Below are 20,096 nucleotides of genomic sequence, written 5' to 3'. Positions count from 1 at the left end.
GGATTTCCGAATCCCCCCAAATATTTTTAATTTGTTACCCGTTTTTCATTGGTTAGACCATGAAAAACCTTATCAGCACATGCGTAGGATTGAACAAGTCTTAACAACATTCCACCATCTTACGGTTGGTGCGGAACAAATTAAACTTAGGGTATTCCCTTTCACCTTAGCCGATAAGGCGGCGTCTTGGTTAACTGCCCAAACGCCTAATTCTGTGGACTTGTGGGCTAAACTTGTTCAGCTATTTATGGACCATTTTTACCCACCCCTAAAGACGGATGAGATGCTTTCCAAGATTCATTTCTTTTGACAAAATCCTCATGAATCATTTTTAGAGGCTTGGAATCGTTTCACCGATCTCCTTATAGAGTGTCCACATCATAACTTAGCGAAAGACACGTTAGTTCGTGCCTTTTTCAAAGGACTTCTACACCACCATAAAGAAGTCCTTGACATAATGAATGGGGGTAGTTTCTTAAGCAAAGGAGCCTCGGAGGCTTATAAATTTTTAGAGGATCAAACTAAAGCGAAATAACAACCTGGGGGTAGTGACGATATCCACCGCTCCGCTAGTTCTTCAAATACAGTTAAGGCCGCCGGTATGTTTGAAATTAAACACGATCCCGAGCTTAAAACTCTAATCGAATCACTCACTAAAAAGGTAGAGGCCATTTCTGTTCAACAAAAGCCTATCTCCGTCATGAATGTAAATTCAAATCCATGTAGTTTCTGTGGAGTCCTCAAAGATCCCGACTCCCACTGTCCTATAGCCTATGAATAGGCTTGTTCCATTAATAGTGAACCTAACGCCCCTTGGAGACAAAATCCCAACTTCGGTTGGAGAAATAACCAACACGTCACACCGCCAGGGTACAATAATCAATATGTTAGGCCAACGCACAGTTTTAACCAAGCTCCACCACGATAAGGACAGGGTCAGGGTAATTTTAATAATTACAACAACCAAGTGCAACCTCGACAAGGTCAAGTACAAGGTCAAGGTAGTTATAATAATTATAATGCTAATAGAGGTATCATCCCGGTAAATAATAACTATCAAAATCCGCCCATAAATAATTCACGCGAGATAGTTCGGTCCACACCACCCGTGGATCGCTACACCCACACAACCGGATCGTCTTGACACCTTCATACAAGTGAGCCAAAAACTTTTCCAAACCATGGCTCAATCTAACCAACAGCTTCTACAATTCGTTAATAATTTAACCCAACAGTTGGCCCAAGATAAAGCCCAACCCAAAGGTGTGTTTCCAGGTCACGCAATACCTAATCCTAAAACAACAAACACAGCCTTTGAGGTAACCAATAATACTAGTAATGAATCTGAAAATTTAGGTGAGCTAAAGGCCATCACCACTCTCCGTTCTGGCAGAGTGGTTGATAACAAAGTAACTATGCCTATAGTTACCCCACCAGTAGCCCCTACACCTGCTACTTTACTAGATACCGAAATAGAAACTGAAGAGCCTACCACTGTAGAGGTACCAGTTACAATTTCAACCTAAGAAATATAAAGCCAAGGTTAAACATCCAGGTGATACAATTGCTAAATATAGAGAGAAACCACCGTTTCCACAAAAATTAGCCATGTTAACTAGGGATACTAATTATGAAGAGATTAGGGACGTTTTCAAGAATCTAACTATAAACCTTCCCTTCCTCGAAGCTATTAAAAAGCTACCACACCATGCTAAGTTTCTTAAGGAGTTGTGTACTACTAGGCGTAAGACCAATATACCAAAAGACGCATTCTTAACAGAACAATTCCCAACTCTATCTGAACATAATGGAATTGTTAAGTACAAGGACCACAATTCGATCCATCAGATAATGCACCTTAGGAGATTCCTATCGGACGACCGGCGTTATTAGACACGGGGGCTAGTGTTAACTTACTCCCCGTTTTATTTATATAGACAAATAGGTCTAGACGAGATGCAACCAACTAAAATGACGTTGCAATTAGCTGATCGGTCTATTAAGTATCCTAAGGGTATGGTTGAAAATGTCTTTGGTAAAAATTCAGGATTTCTACTATCCGACTGATTTTGTCATCCTCGATACGAAATCGCTAACGACTCTGTCCCCGATCATCTTAGGGGTCCTTTCCCCGGGCAACTGCCAATACGGCTCATTAATTGCATGATGGTTCAATGTCCATGTCTTTTGGCCATCCTGCGGTTGAAGTAAATGTTTTAAAACAAAGACACATTTACCCGATTAGCCTATGGATGGAGAGGTTAGCATGATCGAGAGCTTCGCCGAGATTATTTCAACAACACGTTCCCCGATAATCATATGCCCAAATTTCTTTTCCTTTGGAAGTTCGGACTCCAACAATTTCATCCCTACACTAGTCGATACACATATTATGGATGAGGACGAGATAGATGACTTTCTCAAAGATATAGAGGACTACCATAGTAATGTGAATATGACCAATCTAGATGAGAAATTCGATGAGTTTCTTAGAGCAGGTGATGATTCACCCTATCAAGAACTACTTTGCACAACATCCACCTCGACTTCCCTCCTTCCACCCTTTCAAAGGAATCTCGAGTTTGCACTCGATCCTTTTGTTTCTCCTATGCTTCACAATTTTTTAAATCCACCTAGTAAACAAATACTTCAGAAGGACAAACCATTTCAGACTTGAGACAGTCCCTACCTACACCATGAATGAGTTTTGTGCTAAACCCACATCCTTATTGTTTACATGCTTTCCTTCTACAACTTATCCATATCCACCATATCTTCCACAACCGTTCACTTTTCCACACTTATTCACTAGGACACCCTCTCGTGCAAAAATGAAAAAAAAAGGTGCATGTTAGGTTACGTTATAGGGTTATCCAACTTCGCTGTCATTTCGCTAGGTTGCGTCATAGGAAATCTTGGTGCTTGATTGTGTTTGGATATGTTTTCTGTGATATTTATTTATGGAATGATCCACAACTATTTCGGTTGTTGATATATGATAAACTGCATGTTCATACATATGTTTAGATAAAGTCTCGAGTATCTGACTATAAATGACTCAATTTTTTGTTTGGTGCTTCCCTTTCATTTCCAGATATTGGTGAGTGCACCATTAAGGTAACCGGGCCCTCCCTATGGAGTGTGTGGCTGTAAGTACCGGATCCTAAGTCCACGTTTAACATAATTCACGTTTTCTACTCTTGCATATTTTCTCTGATTTTTTAGTCATGTTTCTCTATGGGGTGAATTATGTCCTTACTCATTATTGTTTTTCCTTATATATATATATATATATATATATATATATATATATATATATATATATATATATATATATATTAAATAATAAATATAGTAATCTAGGAAGTCTCGGGAATCTGACTTTAAAAGACCCACTTAAAAAAAAAAAAAAAAAAAAAAAAAAAAAAAAAAAAAAAATTGAACGGTTAGAGATATTTTATGTGATGCATTTTGGAGGGCTGGGGTACAGGTGAAGAAGGAGGCTCCTGTGAATTTTCTCACTAATCCGAATGAGGGGAGATCGACACTTCGGCCTGCGGATGTATTGATCTACAGTTGGTCTGAGGGGAGGCATGCATGTGTTGATGTAACTGGAGCCTCTCCATTAGTAGGGCTTGGGAATGGAGTCTTTGAGGTGGGAGAAGCAGCTAATAGAGCAGCGGTAGGGAAAATTGAGAAACACGAGGAGGCTTGTAGAGCTAACCAGCATTGTTTCATTCCTTTCAGTTTTGACACCTTTGGTTTCTTGGCACAACAGTCTATTGAGCTCCTTAAGAGATTGCAGAAAGTTATGGACTGCAACGTAATGACAGTTGGTTCTAATGAGTTTGCTTTTAGGAGGATAGGTTTTGCCATTCAGAAAGGACTTGCGGCGCAGCTTGTTGCACGCTTGTCTTAATTATTTGTAAAACTCGTTATCATTATTAATAAAATTTCCACTTCAAAAAAAAAAAAAAAAAAAAAAATTCTAAACCTTGTTGTAAAAAAATTGTTTGGGGATGGGGTGGTCGTGTTTCCGTCCTAGAATGTTTTATGTCCCATTAGTGTTGTTTAGGCCGTTTAATTGTAATTCGATTCGGATTGACATATTCTATGAATTTATAGTTCATTCGTTCGCATAACGTATGTCATGCACGCACTTTGAGGCATTTTCCACTATCTTATATGTCATCCATGGTCGGAATAGAGTGTTTTATGGATCATTGGATTGGAAATTCTCTCCTGATCATTTCCATATCTCATTCGCAAAAATCGAACCGGTAACGAAGCGGCAATTTTAGTTTGAAGTTGCGCCAAAAATCGAAAAATTCGAAAATTTCGAATTGGGCTTGGCCCCCCAACCAGCAAGACCGCCGCAATTCTCTTACCCTTTGCACCAACAGTCGCGTTCTTCACTTCCAAGCCGCCATTAACGACCACCAAAGCTTCAAAACCTAAATAATAATAATAATAATAATAATAATAAGAAACCTAAACTAACCCACGCCAACCATCAAAAATCCACTTCAAATCTTCTCTAAACCCAAACCACCACCAAATCCACCAACTTACATCACCAAGAACCACCGAAAATTTCAAAATTGTGAACTGTCGCGCCACCACCGCGCCACCACCACTGTTTGTTTCATTCGGTCGACTCAAATTCCAACACCACATCCCATTTACACCCCCACAAAATTCCTAACACTCCAATGGCACAACAACGTCGAATCTTGCTGGAGCAAGCATTTACTGGCGACCACTTCACGCCATTTTACGGTGACGAAATGATCAGTAGAGACTAGAATAGCTTGTGGTACTCGACTGAGGCCTTTTACCACGAAGACTTAGTCCGACGGTTTTACAACACGAAGGAGGCGGAGGGGACTAGAATTTTTGTTATGGTGGCGAAGAGGAGGAAGGAAGTAACTACTGGGTTGTTGGCTGAGATTCTAGACATTCCGCCTAGAATCGATCTGGATGTCATGTTACAGGAGTCCCAATATAATGGGGTAGAGCCGTTGATGCACGTGACAATTATCAAAGGGAACTACAATGCGAGATCACATTGTGTTCGTCGCATCCTCGGAACCAACCCGGTGGCTGCGCATTCGATGGATTGGTCGGACGCCCCGGGAAGGAGAAGGTCAGCGACATCGGTCTGAACTGCCTCCACATTTTATGGATACTCCAGGAGCAGAAGTACGAGTTCTGTATCTTAGAGTTTTTGCTTAGCATGATTAGGGGAGTGGGAGAGTTGATGGCACCTCTCCCTGTTTTAATAACTAAGATCATGCTGAAGTTGAGAGCAGCTCCGGTGTCTGATAGGATTTACATCACCCTACATGGAAATCCTCGGATCTATAAGGATTGTGTCCAACGAGTTTGGAGGTTGCTTGAGGATAGAGAAGAGGACGAGGAGGATAGGGAAGAGGATGAGGAGGATGGTGGAAATGAGAATGCCTCGGAGGATGAGGAGGACTTGACTTGTTTTGATGCTGATGCCTTGAAGAGGTGTTGGTCAGATGCAGAACGTATGGCCGTAATTCATCGTGGCATGCGTTCACTCAACACTATCTGCGAAGACCTCCGGACTCGACAGGCAACTATCCACCATAATTTCGAGATCCGTACCCAGAGGGAGGACGAAAGTGGGAATGAGATGAGGGCGAGCTAGAAGCTCGGTAGCCGATTCGGGCCGACATGCTTGCACGATTCTCACCTCACGAGGATTCTCTTTCTGAGGACACACCATCGAGGCACGAGCGTCGTCGCCGAAAGACGAATGGTGCTGGCCCATCGGAGCTCGGGGGAGATCTCTCCTCGAAGGCAGTGCCCCCGCTACCAGTACCGAAGTAGTTAGGGATAGTATAGTTTGATGTTTTTTTTTTATTTGTAGTTTCATTATTGTTATTTATTTTAATGTAAGTTTAATTCCATAATTTGAATTTTGTAGTGAAATGTACTTCGAATGAAAATTTTAATATAATGCGGTTATTTTCATTGTGCGTGGTTGTTTAATATTGATCCCACCTTCCCAAATTGTTTGGGGGTGGTGTTATCTATTCCAGCATGATTTTTATATGACCCTCGTTTTAGAATTTATTGCGGAGTCAAGGTGAGAATATAGCCGATTAGGCATATCTATGAATAAGTATCATGGTAGAATGAAATCTCGATAAAATAGGTAGATTCTATCCTAAATTCAACCTAAAAGATACTAGGTTTGTTTTAGAATCAAGAATATGAGTTATTTCCGTTTTCGGGGTTGGAAATTTTAGTATTTCCGGAAACTGCCGTAAAAACTTTTTGGCAACTTCCCGATCTGTTTTAGCAACTTAAAACCTATATAAACTTCATTCATTCTACACTCACAATCCACACTACACCTAACTTCCATTACTCACCTTTCAATCCCATTTAAGCCTCATTTTTTCGCTCTTGACACCTCGGGCGCTTCGCATGAGAGGAGCACTCGCGTCTCTACACTTTTGTTAGAATTTTGTACAGAGCGCACTCGCGCCCAAGGGGAGCGCGACTCGCACTCAAACACTGGAATTCCAAAATCTTCAGAGCGCACTCGCGCCCAAGTAAAGCGCACTCGCACCCTGACTTTCGTGGACCAGAAAAATTCCAGTTTTCTGCGGGTTGTTGCCGGGTCATTCGCAGCTATTCCAGAGCGTAATTTTGAGATGACATCTCCTACATTGATACCGGAACAGTCTTTCGAAGATTTGTTCCAAAGCACTACTTATGGTGCTTGGTTTTATGAAGGCGATCACATACGTTGGTGGGAACCGCTTATGGTAAGACCTGATGCACTTTATTCTCCAACACTAGCATCTTATTTTTACGATAACTACATTTTCTTTGAGAGACCAGATGGAGAACAAGTGTTCTCCATCAACATTGATAATGAACCAATGGAAATTACCGGGTTCTTGCTAGCATTTGTTCTTGGACTTGCTATGCCCAATGAAATACAAGACCCATGGTGTTATTGGGTAGATAATATGTATGTCTACACTTATGAGTTTTTTGCATGAGTCCTATGGGGCGGGCATTTTCCGTATCGAGGACCAAGGGGAATATAACGTCGCCTTTGGTAGCCCGGTCCATGAACATAGGAACTGTTATGTTTTGGATCATGCTAAACATTTTAGGGGAATGGCGTTTTCTTACGTGAATGATGCCACTTGCGGCGTCTTCCTTGCTTTAGCCACGGGGCGTATATGTGTCATGATCTTCCCCGAACCTTGATGTCTAGTTTAGCTTGATCCCATAGCATGAGGCATAAGTACCTTCTTATGCCTTTCTAATTTCCGTATTATGCTATGTTTCTTTCCTATTTTTGTACACGTTTCACGGATTGGATTACGATCGACATCGCATCGCACCCACCAATAGTATTATTCGATATTTCCGTGCAATGACTTGGCAAGGGTGGAGGATACAACCTCATCAGGTTACACCCTACACCCCGTCAGACCAAGTGGCTCTTAATAGGTTAGCAATAATAGATGATAAATGGCGGGAAGCCTGGCAAATTATCATGGCATGGCAGGACGCGAAGGAACCTCACTTCTTTATAGAAGAAGCGGATGAGGAAGATGATGAGTAAAGCGGGAGATAAGGTAAGTTTTAATTGTAGTTAGTGTCTGCTTATGTCCCAAGCAATTTCATTCTTGTTAACCCCATAATGGGTAGAACTCGTATAGAGTTGGGTCAGTTTTTATTTCCTATATTAGTACGTTCTAATCTTGTTTTGCAGATGTTCCCGAATTTCACGCGCTTCAATGGTATTTTTCCTACCCTCTTTATTTAAATGCTTTGAGGACAAAGCATGCTTCTTCTTTGGGGGCATAGAAACACGTGTAATTAAGGCATCTGTTAGGATATAGATAGGTATAATATGCATTTGTTTTCTAGTTAAAATTTCAAAAATTCAAAAATATAAATAAATAAGTTATGCTATACACTTAGGAATATTGGTATTGTTTCTTTCTCTATGCTCTTAATAATCTAGAAGTCTTACGTAGCTTTTGCATTAGAATAATTTTTAGAAACTTAGGTTAATATGTAGGTAACAATCTTTGCATCTATCTATAAATATATTACATGAGTATTGATGATTGTTAGCAGTAAGTTTCTGAAATCTAGGCTAGAGTACTTATTCTACAAAAAATGTGAGAATATAGCCTAAAGCCTTATATGAGCGAAACATTTGAGAAATGACACAAGGGTGAAGTAAAATCCGGATAGAGAAATCACACGTCTACTTGCTTGACCACTATGCCATATCCTAAGCGAGAATTTAGGCCCTCTTTGGATCGATATAGCCAGAAATTCAAACCTATGAATTATTTTCCGCTACTCGCCCCTCTGAGCCTTTCTTTAGCCTTCCATAAACCAAAATTCCTTTACCCTGTTACAAAAACAAAACAAAATAAAAAAATAAAAAAAATCAACCTACCCAATCTAGAATAAGTCTGAGAATAGAATAAGGAAGAAAGAAGAAGAGAAAAACACGTGTAAACAAAAAAGTTAGTTAATTGCTTGAAAAATAAAAAAAAAAAAGAAGTTTCCATCCAAAGAAAAGAAAAATAGAAATAGAAATAAAATAAAAACTCCAAAAATAGAATAAAAAGGAGTCAAAAGCCAAAGAAAAAAGAAAAAAAAGAAAAATATGGCTAAGGATGGAAACAAAGTATAGAAGCAAAAAAGAAAATAACAAGGTTTTCTCTAAGTTACATAATATGAAGACTCTATTATCTCGGACTTGTCCTTTTGAATATCCATTTCCTTCCTTCTTAGACCATCTCCTAATCCCCGAACACCTAATAAAGACCTCTAGCTCAATTAGGAATAGGTTAGTGTGATAGTAAGTGGCAGATGTGTTTGATCGACTCGGCTTCCTTGTTGTCATTGAGATTGTAAGGTAAAGTGTGCCCACCGCAGTAGAAAACTTGAGTGGAAAAATCAGAGTGTTGTATCTTGACTATTATTGTGAAAACCTACTTAAGGACGCTATTCCGAGTTTCAAAAACGAACATGCTAGACATTTCATAGTATTACTCATTGTATATATGTTTATTGTAGATGATTGATTATTATGCATATATTAGCTTAGGTTTCGACTTGATTACTCTATATGCATTGCTAGTGAGAGGTATAGTTAATTTAGAGCATGAATAAGGAAACAATAGTTTTATTTCTTAGTCGTTGTAGTATAGATGAAGTTTGTGAGTACTTTCACTAGAAAACTCTCACGAGGCTATAACTCGTCCACTAGGGAATTCCTAGTGGTTTAAGGCCTTCTTGCATATGGTCAATGCAATCGCACTCAGCGAAACGAGAGTAGATAGAACTCCATTTTTGGTCACTTATTCTAATTTCTCATTTTTGCCTGTAACAGACCATTTCTCATTTTGGTCACTTATTCTAGATAGAACTCCATTTGAGCCCAAAACTGTAGTTTTAACCCTGTAACAGTCATACTTTTAGACCAATTATGTGAGTAATAATTAAGATTTAATACTGATTACGTGTTTTTATGCATTTTAGGCTTCAAAGTCCATTATGTGCAGAAATGTGCCACTTTAGCCAGATAAAGGAGCAAAGGTCGGTTGCTAAGGAGTTTTGTGATTAAAGGCTAAGATTGAAGAAGACAAAGCCTTTCTAAAGCCCGGTCAAAAGCTGAAAAGTTGACACGGGCAGAAACAACACACAAAGTCAGCAAAACTTCCGAAGGCCGTATCTTTGGACTGAGACTTCGAAATTGGGCCTACCTTATGTCAAAACGACCGCCTCGGAAAGAGCTTTCGAATGGTTCAAGACTTGAGCCAATCAGAGAAGCAAAAGTGGACAAAAAGTCTATTGAAGCCAACTGCAGCTGAAGAGACCTTTTTGGACTGAAAGAATTGGGTTTTAGGCCTGATTCTCTGGCCCAAAACATGGCTCCAAGCCCATGCACGATTTTTGGATCTGAAAGTATAAAAACAAGAGCTTGACTCTTTGTTAAGGGTAGATAGTTAGGTTAGAAAATAAGTTAGGTTAGGAAGCTAATGTTAATGGAGTTTAGGGTTAGAAAAAGATAGATCTAGATCTAGTTTTGAGTTTTATCCCATTAATTAATTAGTTTTCATACCTTGTTTTAATATAGATTATTGAATCATTGTTACTTTTCATTAGATTAATAAAGTTAGTTGTTTTTTATAATCTAGCTTCATTTTCCATTAAACATCTATTGCAATTCATTGATGTCATTATTAGTTTAATTAAATTATTGCATGATTAGTTTCCATTGAGTTTAAATAAGCAACGTTCAAATCTTGATATCATGTCTTGTTTGAATTCCATTGGGAATGATAAGCGTAATGATTCTCGGCTAAACCTCCATTTGAGGGGTTGAGAAACCTTGATGAAAGCTTGATTCGATTATCGTAGAGTCGCCGTAATTTCCTTTCCACTCTAGAAATGATTAGTTTACCATGAGAATGGGTGTAATCGTTCACATGCTAGTTATGAATTGGTAGAAATGCCATGTGTAATTAGGGATTAGGAGTAACCATATTGTTCTGCGAAGCAGTTCAATTCGGATACGACGATTCATCATCGTAGGATTAAGTCGAAGTTAAGGTGGAATCAATCCCCTCTAACTCCTTATCATAGAATCAACGAGCATTCCCATAGTTGTTCTAATAGTCGACTAGTTGCATCTTGTGGGTAGTTGCATCAGTAGTCTAGTTGCCATTTAAGTAAATCTCTCATTAGACTTTTTAGTTAAGATTACTTATCACGTAGAGAACACAAAGATCTTGGAAGGACTAGGAGTGGAACGAATCATCTACTCCACTATATCTCATAGGATTGAGAGTAGAATCTTTGATAAAATATAGGCACATAAGATAGTTTTTAGTTTACTTACGTTTTGAGTTTTATCGTTCATTTCGTAGGTAAACTATCAATTTTATGTTTTATCAGATATCAGGAAGGGGAATAGTGATTTTTTGATTCCCTTCTTTATCAGCCCCAGTTTTAATATTCACATCTACTTCAGTCCCTTCTAAAAGCCTCAGTACTCTATTTGAATTTCCACGACTTTTCGCAAAATAAGGAAGAAGAACTGAAAAGGCACAAAGAAGACTAAGTTTAGGTAGGAATTCCGATATTCTTAAGATAGAAAACAAATCAAAATGAGGATATACCTGAAGAGTTGAAGACTTGATGCTTCAATGGAGGATTTGCTGGGATATCGGCGCTTTTCCAATTACCCATAACAACAATCAGATACTGGGTCCACTGTTTGTCGCTATTACGGTTTTTTTCGAAAAATACCCCTAATGTTTCTATGGGTATGTTTTTTGGGATAAAAATATCTGTTAATCTTTTCACAAAATCTATAGTGCATAAGAATATCGGATAGCCTAATCCGGTCAGCTTCATATCTATCGGGAGAGAGGTGGCTATTGTAATAATTAAAGACAAACATTAACCTCCAGAAGTTACCCATACCCTAACCAGGGGAAATGTTCAGATAGTTCAGTACTTCACAATCGAGGTTGGATAAAGGAAATCTCAATCCAGTGGCGAGTTGGCCAACAGTAACAATGATTCCCTTTTTGGTACCACTCTGACATTGAGTAAAAACCCGAGTACCAGTATATTGTTGTAAATAAAGGGAGGAGGGAATTTGATAGGCAGCTTGAACTAAAGCTAGGTTTGGTCGCTTAATGAAAAAATTGAAAAGTCCGTCGCTCCATCGATTGGTATCTTTAATAGTATCGCGCTCAGACTCAGAGTTACTGGTTTCAAAGGGATGGCAGGGAATGCCTTCTACAACATAAGATAGTTCCCAAGAAATCTGAGGTCATGATTTATTGGTTGAAGTGGAAGCAAAGTTTTGATTGTGAGGTCTATCATTAGTAAGTATATCATCAGAAAAGATGTCATCCGATATGGTGTCCTCAGAATGGAGGCTAGCATCAGAGATGGTATCTTCACTGGCCATTAAAACTACTATACACAAAGAAGAGACAACAAAGGTATTTTTAATATCGCCAATTCAAGATTTACAAAACATTATTAGCAGCATGATATTAGAGTATCGGAAATGTCGATATAAGAGTTGAATTATCGGAAATACCGATGTATATATATCAGAATAACATAGTGTTGGAATATCGAAAATATCGTGATATATGCCGATAGTTAAGCCAGAACAAACAAAAAGCTGCAAATAATGTTATGAATAAAAAGATTCAAACTTTTACATGTTTTGAAGTTTAAGGTAGTAATGTATGTCATTGCATAAGCATTAACACACAAGCACATGTAGATTTAAGGGATTCCAATGTCAAAAGCTAAAGTTAAAACAAATTGTCGTATCTATTATTACTAAAATAAGTATTTCAATGCATGCTTTAGAAAGATTAATGAGTTGCAGGACGAAAGAAGTGTACCTTATGACTTGCAAGAGTGATGGGTTTTCAAGAGAACGAGTTTAACCTTCTGGAAAGTTGAAGAAGAAGAAGACCAGAGTGTTGTGTTTGGAAGCGTACTAAAGAAGCTAAAAAGTGAGAAACGGTTCAGTTTTAAATTTATAATCTTGTAACATTGGACTGGGTGGTTATTTGGGCCCGATAGTTTTCATATCCGTTATCTGATATAACTGCTTCTCGAAAAGTTGAAATTTCAAATGAAAATTTCAAAATTTCGAGAGGGGGCGATGTAGTGGGCAAATATCTTACTCATAGATATGTTTCTTTCAGTATTTTTAAACTTGAGATATTGGCATAAGGGCCAATATCTCGATAGATGTCAGGAATATTTGAAATGTTTTACAGGCATAAGGCGGGAAAAGGAATAGAAATAGGAAGGACACGTGGAGAAAGTAGGTTGGGTCAAAGGCATTTAGGAAGACTATAAAAAGGCTGGATGAGGAAGAAAGGATTCATTCAATTCGGATCACAAAAAATTGTATAAACAGGAGAGAGAAAGAGTGAACCAGAGAGAAATTGTAACAAAATTTATCATCAATCAATATACACATCGCTTTTCTTCAATTCTTAGAAATCTTTCATTCATATCTACATCATGAGTTGTGTGAGTTGAGAACATTAGTTAGGATTGTGTGTTCTTGGCAATCACACCATGCGTGGTAAGCCAAACTTTTAACCTTTTTTTTTTAACTATCGCAATCACATGCCACTTCACTTGACGTCTAGACATGCTATCGCAGCCCTTATAAATAAGATTGGAAATAAAAACTCATACCTTGCAAACATCCAGGAGGAAGAATAGCAGATCGCGTCGAAGTGCGACACAGTCCACCACGCCATGCTATGGTAACACAATTTTTTTCTTTTCTTTCAAACTAACAGTGACTCTTTGGGGCAACATATAATGGAATCTCACTTACCTTATTCACCAATGGCAGCCTTGCTCTCACTCTTGGAATCTGATGTCTTGGAAACCTATGGAACTTGGGAGAAACTTCTTTGGCCAAGGTTAGACAATTTATTTCTCTCTACACATTATAATAGAGTGAAATATACAATATATATGCATGAAAACAATGCAACTATGTTAGCGTGAATAGTTAGAAAGATTGTGGTGTATGCATGCTATGTTAGTAAAACAAGTACATGGTTTAGTTAGGAATATTAGCTTTAGAATTTTCTACATGCTTGAAATCCTAGATTTTTCATCATAAGCCATCCAAAGCAAACCAAGTTTTCGAAAACAAATCATTTTTTTTTTAATTTTTTTTTTTGAAAATCATTTTGAAAATAATGTAAAACAAAACATTTTTTATCCACATAACAAGAAATACCACAAATGATTGCATAACAAGTGAAGGTGGGCGAATGAGTTACCGACAAGAAGATGAGCATGAGGACGACTATAGGATAAAAGTACGATCAAACTTGGCACCTATGAATTAGATGATATTATTTTCCCTTTGATTGCTTGACCTTCACAAAGTACTGAACGACACCCAAAAACTTTCTTCAAAACAAATAGAGCATAAAGCATAGGACCAATCTTCTAGAGACGACTTCCTCATACATCTTAATCACTAGTAGTGAATCCTCCAATGCCTTCCATTTTTTTTTTGTCTCGAGTACTTCTCAACTAGGAGATATAGTGGACTTAGAGATCAAGAGTAGAATTTCATAAGACTATAATGTAGGCTTAGGTGATGGGCTCAGAAAGAAGGGATAGGATCAAAAAATTATTTTTGGAGTAGAACTTGTCATATAAAGGGAGGAGTAATTATAATGATGGTAGTGAGATGATGATACGGATCCCAAATCTCAAATGAAACTACCCCTTGTTTAGGTTTTCCATTTTGGACCGGTGTTGATTATTTTGTGCAACTCTAAGCATTTTAAGTTCTGACTGGGTTTTTTTTTTTTTTTTTTTTTTTTTTTTTTTAACCCCTTGAACTAGGATTTTTTTCAACATCTTCTTAGGATAAATAACATGGGGGTGATTGTTTCGTGATCAAATATGGATGGAATGATGCCCTTGGACCATGACAAGTTCTATAAGAGTGGGTATGGGTAATTTATGGGTATGCTAAGGATTTATTAGGCTTCCTAAAAGATATGGGCTTATATTGTGGGAAAAAAAAGAATATGCTAAGGCTCAAATGGGCTTCAATTGGGAACATATGATATTAGGTGGACTTATGAGGCAAAAAACAAAACGATCAAAGATGGCCTGTTCCATCGCCTCTCTAAGATTTCCACTATACTCTTCGTCTTAAAATAAACAAAGTTGGGTAAAAAGTAGTACCTCTTTAATTGGTCAGTCTTGGTAAGATTTTCCATGTAGAATCTTCATAGTGAATGGACATTCACTGTTGGGTTTGAACTTTCTGGTTCATTGATTCCACTCTAGTGTGGATCCGCTTGCTCATCTTTACTTGCAACAATCTGTCTCCATTGGTATCTAAGTCCTAGTAGAAAAATCAATTTCCTCCTTCATATATATCTTGGCTCTTAAGAATGTTGGTCATAGATGAACTCCTTTTAGCATTCCGCTCTTTGATGTAGTTAGATTTGAGTCAGCTGACTTCTTTGATAGATAGCTCTCATGTCTTCGATGGAGGCTAATGATGCAATTTGGAATTTACCCTCTCCACGATAGGGTAGCTGGTTGGTTGATTGGCTAAGTAGCCATAGATTGATGGAATGCAGAATATTCCCCTTATTTAGTAGGGTAGTTGATCAAATGATGTTGTGGAGTTTTGCCCTCTCCACAAGGGTAAATGCATAATGCAGAATGATGATGTTGATGTTGCTAATCTTAGACATTTGAAAAATCTTCTCAAACATAACCGCTGCACTTTCTTCCTCCTCAATCTGTTCTTCTCGGTGAGTGATTCTCTCATCTTCGACCAATGGAAATCATAAGCGACCTTGCGATAATATGGTTGTTGTGTCTCTCAACACTTCACTGAATTCATTCAGTAACTCGTTCAGGCTTCTAACACTCAGAGGGGATCAAGGTTATACCAATCTGCACATATAATGTGGTTCATCTGTGGTGCAAAGGTTGATGGTCTTTGTCTCCATAATGACTAGTGTCTGTCAATCCTCATATTACTATTGACAAAGAATGGACTCAGTAGCTTCATTTTCCATTTCTTCATCATTGTTGGGGGAGAGGGGATTATAATAACCTGCACAAGTCATTAAATCATATTGCACGAAGGCAAGTCAGTAAATCATATTCTGTGGGATTTTGAAAACTTTTTTTTTTAATCAAATAAAAGAACAAAACAAACTAATTGAGAGTAGAAAACTTATCTGTGTCAAGCAACGAACCAGGATCAAATTTATGAGATACATTGATCCGGAACCCCTCAACCAATGTTGCAGCTCCATGCATGAGTGATGAATTTCCTGAATGATGCGGTATCTCCATGAGCAACATATCAAATTTCATGACGCTATGTAATTTGTACGCCACACCCCCTGAGAAGTCAAGTTTCCATCCTGGGCCTAGTGCATGAATGTCATCAAAACCACATGAGTGCCTAGACGTGCCCCTGGCTTGAAAGTGATTGTGGTGGTTGAATGGCACTTTCATATGATCATGGTTGGTGGTGTTTCCCAACCTTTCCATTGTCAACTTACTTTGGGTTTGATAAGAACTAGATCTTGAAGAGACAAACATAGAGTAGTCCCGTTCACCAAATACCAATAAGGTCATTAGAAGAATAACCTGCCAGAATATTGCAATGGCAAATGACTTTGATTTTCTTGAGCTCGGCATCTGATCTTCCAAGTGTGAGGAAGATGTCAAGTCTTTGGAACTAGAAGTAAGACTCTCAAAATGCCTAACGTTGGAATCCGGCTTAGCCATTATGAGCTGGTCTTCAGAGAAAAATGTTGCGAAAGCATCACTATAGTCCTTTTCATTGTATTCTAGTGAAGTGATCTTGATAGAAGAAATGGAATCTTTTTCTTCATAAAAAATGGGAGGACAAAACATGTCAAAGAGCTCGATACCATAATCTTATGCATCATCTATTGGGGAGATGTTTTGAGAATCCTACTCATCCTGAGAATCCTGGTCATCCGGTTTGAACATAGACTTGGTAGACTTCTCAAGTACCACTTCTTGGACCTTTTGGTCTTCTAACAAACTTGGCTCACAAACCTTCAACTGTCGTAAAAAATATGGTGAAGTATATACCTTATCTTTGGGCTTATCAAACTCCTTATCTAGAACATGCAACAAAGGTGGAGCCGGTAATGGTGTCTTCTTAGTTGGTGATTTAGCAAACAGGGGTGCCACTTTTTCATCCAACGATATAGCCTTGGCCTTAGGCCTTGCTTGTGTTTGTGCCTTGTAATCTTTAATTGCATCTTGAAAATTGAACGGCTTGAAGATCGACATGGCACTAACCTTAGATGCTTGCTTGAGTGGGGTAATGAATGAGGCTGGACTTTGCTTGACAGGCTCTAATGTGTGAACTTCTCCATTATAGTATGGTAATGGATTCGTTGCAACATTTGGAGTACTGAGATGTGATGCATCAATTCTCCCTGATTCGATCAAATCTTGTATCGCACGCTTGAGAGCTCCACACTTCTCTGTAGGATGTCCAAGAGACTGATGGAAATCACAATGTTTAGAAGCATCATACCAATATGGTAGTGGATTCGGAGGAGGCCTAGGCTGCAATGGTGTAACTAGGCCTTGCTGGATCAAAGCTTTGAGAATGACTGACAATGGGTATGGTAGCTCTGTGAACTACCTCTGTGGCTTAGGGAACCTTTTATTTTGATATCTTTGTTGTCTTTGAGGATATGCAATCTGATTGGAAGAAAGATGAGTTGTCACCTTTTCTTGGATCTGTGTATGGGGTTGAGACTGGACTTGTGTGGCTACGATGTGTGCGTCCTTCTCCTTGTTGACAGTAACTGAAGGTGGCTTCTTCTTCTGAGCATCACTTGGACCTGAAGAAATAATCAAAGTCATAGTTCCACAGGCTAAAGCATCTTCAATTTGAGTCCATGCCGAAACCAAAGTCTGAAAAGATGGATGATAGCTGAGACTCAATCGATTTGCATATTCGGAATTCAAACTTTTTACCACCATGTGAATCTGTTCTGTCTCTGATGGCCTATCTAGAATCTGAGCTGCCTTGGTCCTCCACCTGGTTACATATTCGGTGAATGTCTCAGTTGGACCTTGCTTGAGAGCTTCCAATTGTCTTTGACCCATCTGGATGTCTGTATTGTATGAAAAATGGGTCACAAAAGCTGTTGCAAGTTCAGCCCACGTTCTCATCTTCTGAGCATCTGTGTTCATCTACCAAGTTAGTGTCGCACCCTTTAAACTCCTCTGGAATAATTGGACCAATAGTTCTGGCCTGATCCCCATAGGCTGCAAGTAGCTAGCGTACATTTTCACATGGGCTTTAGGACACCCAATTCCGTCATATCTCTCCATCTTAGGGAATTCAAAACAATGTGGAACCCTGATTTGTGGATATGGACAGAGACTATCCAAGTCAAACTCATCCGCTTTGATCTTTGTCAGTGCTTCCTCAATCTTTTTCAATTTGTCTACCACTGGGCCTTGGTATTAATCTTGGCTTATAGGATTTTGATTTTGGGCGTTCATGTAAGTGGTAGGTTGTGGTGTCTGTGTGATGTATGGAGGGGGGGAACATGAATGGTGTAGAGCTCATGGGTTGGGATAAATTTGGGGTGAACATGGGTGTGGATGTATATTGGTTTGGGTTGTAGCATGAATGGTGAACGGTGGGTTGTGCCATGTAGGGAGGGTCGATATAAGAGATGGGTTGGCTTGGATTCTGAGTTGGTATAGGAAGTTGTAGTTGGGTGGATTGATGTATGACATTCCTAGTAGGTAGTTGGGTTTGTGGAGTAGGTAAGTTAAGATTAAACCTTGGTTGTGGTGGAGAGGATGGCCCCTGAGACAGTTGTCTTTGCCCTATATTCATGAATTTTGGTAGCATTTCTTGAAACATTCTCTCCATTGCTTGTCTCATTAGTTCTTCCGATCCAGGAGGGGGCGATGTTGGACTCTGACCACCTCTTTGGGGTGGTTGTCCATTGCTAGACAGTGATTGTTCATCTTGAGAGATAAGCGGGGAACTAACCATTGGCTGAGATGCTAGTGGAAGAGATCCTTGAGGAGAATTAGCTAGCAGATTCTCCATTTCTATAAGCGAGTTAATGGTTGCACGAGATAACCTTAACCCTGGCTTTCTATTCTAACTGGCTTCCGGATAAGCCTCTTCTTTCCTATCTTAACTAAAACACCTCAAAAGAAAACGTAAGTCTGACTCTATAGGGATGTCCCCAGCGGAGTCGCCAAAAAACCTGTACGCACAAAAATGTGTACCTAGGTCTAAGCAATTGATTTTAGAGTCGCCACTAACTTTATTAAGGAAAAGTTGAGTAAAACCTATGTGAAGGACTAGCCCTCAAAACTAGATGATTATTAGGTTCGGGAGTCAAGGTACGATGTGGGAAGGTGTTAGGCACACACACTTGCTTGGTAAAAACCAGCCTTACTTCTATTGAGGTGTAAAGTTTTGAGATAGGCAAACGAAAAAAGCTTGAAAAATTAATCTACCAAGTTGGATGATCTTCACTAAATTATTTAAAAATTAATAACTATATGCAATTATACGCACAAAAATGTGTACCTAGGTCTATGCAATTGATTTTAGAGTCGCCACTAACTTTATTAAGGAAAAGTTGAGTAAAACCTATGTGAAGGACTAGCCCTTGAAACTAGATGATTATTGGCTTCGGGAGTCAAGGTACGATGTGGGAAGGTGTTAGGCACCCACGCTCGCCTAGTAAAACCAGCCTTACTTCTATTGAGGTGTAATGTATTAAGATAGGCGAACGAAGAAAGCTTGAAAAATTAATCTAACAAGTTGGATGATCTTCACTAAATTATTTAAAAACTAATAACTATATGCTATAATAAAACTAAAAAAAATAACCTAATATGCAATGCTAAATGAAATAAAAGAGAAAATAAAGATGTCACCTTGTTTTGAATGTTGTCTCATACTTGATTGTAGATTGATTGATTGATGATCTTGATTGATTGTTGATGAATGATGATGATAAACTTGATCTGGAATTGACAACTTTGATTTTTGGATTGCAACAGGTGATTTGAGAAAAAAACAACTTTTGGTGAAAAGAAGTTTCTACTCAAGATCGAAAGAGGGGAAAAGGAAACTAAAGACGAAGAACACGAAGGACTTCATTAGAAAAACCTCAAAGTTGAAATTTTACCTTCAACTCCAGATTAAACTAAAGAAATTCTACTCTAGAATGACGAACTAGAAAAGATAAAAAAGAAGAACACTCAAGAAAAGAAAACTACTAGGCTATTAGCTCTGAATAGCTATGTCCAGATTATTAACTTCGAATTCCTAGCTCCAAATGTTTTTTTATGGGTGGATGAGACCCATATTTATAGCTTTTTTGGATGGATTTCAAATATGGTAATGAGTTTGATCCAATGGCTGAGTATTGATTAAGAAAAATCCAATGGCTTGATATCTTTTTGGTTGCACCTCC

General features: G+C 38.6%; 1 pseudogene; it reads right to left on the bottom strand.

The window, feature by feature from the left end:
• Positions 1-293: 293 nt before the first annotated feature.
• On the bottom strand, positions 294-387 carry LOC147509886 (small nucleolar RNA R71; annotated as a pseudogene).
• Between the last annotated feature and the right edge of the window lie 19,709 nt (positions 388-20,096).

The sequence above is a fragment of the Coptis chinensis genome, chromosome 3 (genome assembly GCF_015680905.1).
Source record: "Coptis chinensis isolate HL-2020 chromosome 3, ASM1568090v1, whole genome shotgun sequence".
In the NCBI taxonomy this organism is placed as follows: Eukaryota; Viridiplantae; Streptophyta; class Magnoliopsida; order Ranunculales; family Ranunculaceae; genus Coptis; species Coptis chinensis.
The sequence above is the reverse complement of the archived record's forward strand: the minus strand, read 5'-3'. Positions and strand labels throughout refer to the sequence as shown.